Source organism: Tupaia chinensis, unplaced genomic scaffold (assembly GCF_000334495.1).
Source record: "Tupaia chinensis unplaced genomic scaffold, TupChi_1.0 Scaffold000423_1, whole genome shotgun sequence".
Lineage (NCBI taxonomy): Eukaryota > Metazoa > Chordata > Mammalia > Scandentia > Tupaiidae > Tupaia > Tupaia belangeri.
In genome coordinates, this window is record NW_006159928.1 from 1,349,678 (window position 1) to 1,357,430 (window position 7,753).

The 7,753-nt window shown below is 44.1% G+C and overlaps 1 long non-coding RNA gene across 2 annotated transcripts; it reads left to right on the forward strand.

Moving 5' to 3' along the window:
* Positions 1-1,950: 1,950 nt before the first annotated feature.
* On the forward strand, positions 1,951-7,368 carry LOC114008962 (uncharacterized). 2 transcript variants are annotated; one of them, XR_003550450.1, is made up of 3 exons: positions 1,951-1,961; positions 4,819-5,054; positions 6,881-7,368. It is a non-coding gene; the product is annotated as an uncharacterized LOC114008962 (long non-coding RNA). The 2 variants fall into 2 exon arrangements; XR_003550449.1 differs by lacking the exon at positions 1,951-1,961 and adding an exon at positions 4,551-4,705.
* The last annotated feature ends 385 nt before the right edge of the window (positions 7,369-7,753 follow it).

A 7,753-nucleotide genomic window follows, 5' to 3' on the forward strand; every position in this document is an offset into this window, starting at 1 on the left:
TCTATTCCTTGGAACCAGACCCCATATTTCACTGGGTAGCTTCAGTTCCAGCTGGGGGAGGCCTGCGCTGGAGCTGACGCCCCTATCCTTGCATCTGCTACATACGTTCCCGGCCCCAGACGTTTCAGTTACTGGGGGCTGGGACGGGAGGGGCAGGAGAGGGAAAGAAGTTGGGATTTTACTTACCTGTTCTGAAAGTGCAGTTACCTGAGTGTGAACATAGATTTGGGAGGATCGTCACACACTTGGAAACTTAGCGATGAAAAAATTTTTATCCGTGCTTTGGACCCCTAGCGCAACGAGAGTGAAGGTCCTTTCCACCAGGTTTAATAAAATGGCTCCTGACGACTTGTGAGAAGAAGCGCGGCTTTAAGGAACTCGGAGGGTAGCGGCCAGAGCTTGAATGTTGTCCCCCCACCTCTTCATATGTGGGTGACCTTGGTTACATCCTCTGACTGTTCCACGTTGGGATAATAAAAAAATACCTGCTTCCTAGGGTCGCTGTGATGATTAAATGGGTACCTAAAGTAGTGTGCTATTAGCTGCCGATATTTGTATTTTTCTAAATTGAGAACCTGCAAAATGACCTGGGTCCTAGGCCGATTTTTTCCTAGCCCAAAGACACCCTTTGAGACCTGCCTTGCAGCCATTTGAGACGCTACCTGAAACGGGTTAATCCATTCCAGTTCAGCTGTCAGGCAAAGCAGAAGCTGTCCTAGACGGACCTCAAATTCTATATCATGGTCAACAAAATGGGTGGAACTGTGTTATAACTTCTGGTTGACTTTTATTTATACATTTTTGTTTTCTGTTTTTTTCTTTTTCTTTTCGGAGGGGAGAGGTTTTTGCTATAGGGTGCATGCACTCACCAGAAAGACGAAGAGAGACAGAGAGCAAGAAATCATCCCCCCCTAGGGGTGATGGCCACACGGGAATCCCTTCTCTTCCATGTTCCTCTCTGGATCTTGGGCACGCACATACGTACCCAGTGTGAGTTTAAGCCACTGGGTCCGGGACTCAAATTGCGGTTGACTACATGTGAGTCCAGCAACGTAGTCATTACGCCATCTGCTCGTCCCTTATTTATATATGTTTTAAAGTGTATTTATTCTATGAGTGAGAAAGGGAAATGAGAGAAAATAATGCTATTGGTTCTTCACTACACCATGGGCACAATCTTGTTGCTGTGTTTATATGCATAATTCCAGTCAGTCTTTAGAAAACCCATGTAAATTATTTCCGTTTACAGAGATTAAGGACTGCCTGAGGTCACAGCAGTGAAGAATGGGGTCAGGATTTGAGGCCAAACCCATTATAGTCTTTCAGGGGTTACCATAAACACAGATGACAGGGTATTGTGGACCCCACCCTCACATCCATCTGCTGTTTCTTGCCAAAACACGAAGGACTCCGAAGTCTGCATTTTGAACATGGGCCACCAGATTGACTCTGTTATTTCTTCCTCACAGATGTCAAAGATAGCAGGTTAGTTTGTTTCCCAGTTCTTTCTGCATCAGTGGTCTTGACTGCAGCTCTTCACCAGTCAGCCATTCATAGTCAAAGAAGAATGCTACATAGTCGTTTTAGAGTATATCCTGGATTTTTTTTTCAGTTTTGTTAAAGAGCATGTGGCTCAGCAGAGAGAGACAGAGGAAAAGTGAGAAATCACACCTCCCACTTCCCAGCAGGATGGCCAAACCACAATCCCTTCTCCTCCAGTCTCCTCTCAGGATTTTGGGCGAGTGCGCGCGCATACACACATACACACGTGCCCAGGTGTCCCTCAAGCCTCTGGGTCTAGGACTTGAACAGTACAGTCACCATGTAGCATCCAGCTGCCAGCTGCCTTTACCACCTCACCACCAGGTGGTTCCTTAGATTCTTCTTGTTTTTTTCTTTTTTAAATTTGCTTGAGGGTATATATGCTTACCAGAGAAAAATAGAAAGTGAGGAGCCAGCAGGTGGCATGGTGGTTAAAGGCACTGGACACCCACATGGCCGACTGTGGTTCAAGTCCTGGACCTGGCGACTTGCTTTCTCACTCCTGCACACCTCCCCCCACCCCCCTGCCCTGTCCCTCTCTGGTCAAGTTAAAAGTAAATAAATGAATAAATAAATAAATAAAGCTAAATAAAATAATTCTTTAAAAGTGAAGAAATATCCCTTGTGGATGATGGTCATTCCACAATCCCTACTCTATTTCTCCTTTCAGGATTTTGGGCACATGCACACACACAGCATGTTTTTCAAGTCACTGATTCTGAGATTTGAACCAGTCAGTTGGCCGTGTGTGATCCACCTTAACCACCACACTACGTGACTGGCCCATGTTCTAGATTCTAATCTTCATGACTACCATTACATAACTAGTGGCATCATTTGAGCACCACGTGGGCATGAGTTCTAACCTTACCTATCATTCCCTAGCAGTGCCGTAGAGGTAAAATGACAGCCTCTCTGGGCCTCACTTCATTCATTCATTCACTTGTATATTGTAAGTTCTGGTAAAGCAGCAGTGAATACAATAGACAAGAAAAACATGCCTTCCTGGAGCTTACATTCTAGTAAGGACAGAAGAAAAATTATCATATGCTATATTAGAAAGTAGAAGTGCTTGGAACCAACAGATGACATAATGGCTGCATCACAGACTCCCATGTAGTCGACCACGTTTCGAGTCCTGGACTGGTGGCTTAAACTCAGGCCGGACACATGTGCGTGCGTGCCCAAGATCCCGGGAGGAGAGAGGAAGAGAAGGGATTGCTGTGTGGCCATTCCCCCTGGGGGGTGATTTCTTGCTTTCTGTCTCTCTGTCTCTCTCATGCGCCGCATAGCCGCATAGCAAAAACCTCTCCCCCCCAAAAAAAAATGTTATTAAATCTTTTGGTTATACATTCTCCCTGGGCTGTTGAAGCATTCTAGCTTTGCAGGAATTTTCCTCAGTTCGAGGGCACTTGAGATTTATGTTAGCATGACTTTTAATCTTCTTGGGTAATCTCTAGGAAAACAATGACATTTATTAACACATCATGTGAGAATAGTTAAACGGATTTCTGCAAATAAGGAGAAGGTTTTTGGAAGGTCTGGCTTAAAATGTAATCTTGTTACATATTCAAGATTCACTTTTTTTTTTTTTTTTTGAGAGCTTTTTGCTACAGGGCACATGCACTTGCCAGAGAGACAGAGAGACAGAAAGCGAGAAATCACCCCCCCAGGGAATTTTCCTCTCCGGATCTTGGGCATGCACACACACACACGCCCAGCATGAGTTTAAGCCACTGGGTCCGGGACTCAAACCATGGTCAACTACATGTGAGCAGCAACATAGCCATTACGCCATCTGCTAGTCCTTCAAGATTCACTTTTAAAGGTCCAAGAGAGGCTGTCTAAGAGATAGTCATCAGAGCAGCCAAACCTCAGGACTACATTTAATTATTTGAAGGACATGTTAAAAATAGTCTGACTTAAAATTCAGGGTATATGGGGTGCAAAAAATTCACCTTGAAGTCTCCTGACAGGTGCTTTCAGAAAATAGCAGGAAGTTATGTCTGAACAACAGCAACTAAAGAACTGACAATGCGAAATAAGGGTGATGTACCTTGATAGGCTGTGTATGGAGAAAGCCACTGGGAATTTCAAATCCCCCCCTTTATTAAAATACCATGAGGACACCGCGTAGGAACTCTAGGTCCTGCTTTGTAGTCAGACTGCTTCTCACATGGCCCTTTGATGAAGCTCGCCCTAGGGTGAAGAGCTGTACTGAGCTCTGGTTAATGATTTCCCTGAACAGTATGGGAGTGGGGGAGAAGGCAGGCTGCGTTAGACCTCAGTGCACAGGTAACTTGGCAGCAGTGCCAGTCACCGGTCAGCAGGCTCATCCAAGGGGTGGTCAGAGCTTTCCTACAAACGAGATGGCACTTTCATACCTTGCCAAAATGGTACGATGTGAAGAAACATGAACTGTTGTGAAACTCAAGCCTTAGCCAGTTGGCTAAGTTTTTGAAGCTCATCATCTTGGTCATCCTGCTAGCATTTCTGCAACATCTGATGAAATGCAGAATAACATACAGTGAAGATCTGGTAGAGACTTTATCATATTCTTTTGAAGTTAGAGCTTTCCAGCAAGGCAATTCATTTCAAGCTAGCAATGTTCATTTCTCCTGTCATATATTTTGGTTCCCTTTGTTCCACTGGAAAAATAATGATTCCCCCCTCCCTTTTTTGTTATTTATTTCTTCCACAAGTGAGAGAGACATACAGAGTGAGAGATCACCCCCCACCCCCACCCCGACTGGGTCGCAGTGTTGTGATCTGCCCCCAGCAACAGCCACCCGTGACCGACGTACTCTGGAAGGTCACCAGACCAGCACCAGGAACACTTCCATGTGATTGGCCTGCAGAGCATCGTGTTTTGCCGCCCACCCCCCACACTTCTTCGCCTTTATTTTTACAAAGTTGGAAAAGTAAAAGTATATATAAAACATATAGGTAAGAAACAATCAGATAGTTGGCATTGCTCAGTACAGCCAAGCTCATTTACCGTTTTTTGGAGCAAAGACGAGGCACCTTGTTTCCTGTCGTTTTATTTCCAAAGCCCCAGTGATGATCCTTAGTGGGAAAAGTACAGCTCAAATTGCCTTCCTGGGAGACGAGGGTCTACATGGATTCAGCTTTCCAAACCCTTTTCCGTCATGTTGTGCACATTGTAGGTACAGTATCCAGGCTATCTGTCATGCAGAATATTTGCCTTATGCCTCCTGTGTGGTCCTGTTTCCTCGGCTGACTTTTCTCCCCTTCTTGTGCTCCTTCTTTACTCAGGTGAGAGCAGTCCATGCAGCTGTTGTGTAAGAGCACTGTTTTCCTAAGTAGGCCCTGTTTCCTGCCACCCTATTTTTGCCTCAGCAATCAGTGGAAATGACTGTATGTGAACAACACGAGAAGTGCTTGAGCTCAGCTTCTCAAATTTGAGAGCTCACAAGTCTTCCAAGAGCATATGGATGGGAACCCAGAGACCCCCAAATTCCAGTCTACGCAACACTGTTTTAGGCTCTTTGGTGGGTTAACCACAAAAGTTATGTCTAGATATATCAAGAAAATTGGGCCAGCAGGTGGCATGGTGGTTAAGGGCACCAGACTCCCACATGGCCGACCATGATTTGAGTCCTGGACCTGACGGCTAGCTTTCTCACTTTCCCTCTCTTTCTCTTGCTTTCATTCTCGCTCTGTCCCTCTCTGGTCAAATTTAAATAAATGAATATAAAGTTTTTGAAAAAATGACAACATTACAGCTATAATTTATTAGATACCAAGCTGTGTAGATGGTAAATCTATCATGATAGCACTGCACATCAGGTCCTGTAAACCATTACCACAGTTTTATAGTGGAAAAGCCTTTGATCAAATGTCAGGTAGTTATGCTGAAATTCAGAATCAAATCTCAGTCCTTTTGAAGCCTCTTTATACTGCTTCCTACCTGATCAGGATGACCCTAAAGCATGACCTGGGGCAGCCTGTTAAAATTCATCTTATTATATAATGGCTGCTTCTACATAATTTCTTAAATTTTATCTTGCTGGTCAAGAGGAGGAGTTTTGAAGTCAGGTCAACGTGAATTCTGTAATAATCCTGGCTCACTCATTTTGTCGCTGTGTGACTCAATGAAATGATGTAATTTCCCTCATCAGTTTCTTTCCTTTAATCTAGAAAATGGGAATACCATATCACAGGGCTATTGCAATCAATTTGTAAAAAGGTTCTAAAGCAATAATAACTTGACTGTTATTTGCCATTTTGGTTGTTAACACATACACACAAACACAGCTTTTAATGAATGTTTATTGACCTTGCTAAAAAGAGATGATATAAAAACATTACAGTGTCAATTTAGTTCTCAGGAATTGAAATACAACCCATACAACATTTTAGAAAACGAATGTTAAAGATCCGAGTCTATTGCTTCATTTACCACTCCTTTTAGTGACTGATGTAAACAGCCCAGAAATCGAGATTTCTCAATGTGTCCAGAGACCTGGATAAATTGCAGACAATGGGACCTCTGACTGCATCCCAGAGATTTCCTTCAGTGTAAAACTCACCTGCTGAAGTGGCAGGCACTTTCCCTTCGCCATCACTGCTAGCTCACAGCTGTTCCTGAGGACTGCATGTACGTTCTGCAAGTGGGGAACTATCATAGAAATCTCCTGGCCTGAGGCCTGTGCCCTTTGTTTCTCAGTGATCTGACAGAAGCACACATTTATATTCTCAGTCCTGCACTTAAGCCATCGTTTCCTGTGGGAATTTCCTTCCTCCCTCACACTTTATACCCAGCAGGAGCTTTTCTTATGGAGGAGGAGAGAAGGGGAGAAAGATGGAGCTGGGTGGGAGAGCTACTCTCCTTTGACTGGAAAGAATCTTCCATTCGTGGGTCAGAAAGGCTGTGCTAAAAGACACATTGTAGAAGCATACCCAACCTTGAGTAAATCTGCCACCACTTTGGAGAGCTTCTTGGGTAATTTTTGCATACATTTGATTCCAAGATTATGTTTATTAATTGTCTGACAAGCGTACCTGCAACCTCAGAAGTCAACCCTGAAGCTAGGTCAGGCCCCACCTAACCAGTTTCTCAGGAAAAACAAAACAAAAAGCCCTTTTTGTTGAGATTTCTCTACCCTGTTTTTATATTGTCTGTATGGCCATTTACTTCCAAGTAATTCAGTATAACTCCTGTAGTGCTCTAATGCTTTAGGGAGGGCCAATTAGCTCAGACATTCTTTGCTGTGAATCAAATTGCTGACCTGAGGGGTTATTTGATTTAGCACAAAGGATTTTGAATTATTTCTCTTGCTAAAATTGGTGTGCGGATGACACATGGTTGTTACAGGAAGTGTGACAGGATCCGTGGATTGTGCATGACCAAGATGTAAGAAGGCAGGCAGCCCACCTGCAGATGAACAGTGCAGCGTCCAGCGCCCGCCAGAGTCTGTGATCTCCTCCCTGAAAGGACAGCAAAACCTGCTGGTTTGGTTGCTGAGGTAGCTGCAGCATGGCCCTCTCATGCAAGGTGATGTTAATCAGAGTCCTGAAGGCAGAGGGGACCACTTCCTAGCCACACACAGTTTGTGAGACTGAACCTATCTGCTCAAATATACATATTTTTTCATCTAGTTAAATTTGGTATGAGGGATAGGGGGAGTAGGGGTGAGTGGAGGTGATGTGGACTGTAACTAAATCTGGAGCCTGGCCCCAGATTTTGATCAAAAGAATCTGATATTTACTGTACAACCATATTGACTCAGAAGCAAAGCTTTTGAAAAATATGGATGCCCAATCCACATCTCCATGAATTCTTATTTAATTGACCTAAAAAGAATTTTAGGCATTGATATTTTTCAAAAACTCCCTTAGAGATGAATCTCAGGCATTGATATTTTTCAAAAACTCCCTTAGAGAATTTGAGTCTGAGCCTGGACTGAGAACCACTGGCTGGAAAGGATTCACAACACGTCCCCATCAATCCCTTACCTAGACAAAGGCTTCTGGTGAGTGCATAAAAGACCTTCGTAGCCAGTCCAGTGGGTCTGGGAGTTAAATGTTTAAAAACACCTGGAAGTCCCTCCCCCAGTTCACACCCTGCCCTTGCCTACAGAGACTGATTCAGACAGTCTGGGCAGGGTCCCAGGCAACCATATGTGAGTCGAGCAGCCAGGAGTAGCTTACATAGATGGACCACACTTTTCAAGCTCCAAATGATATT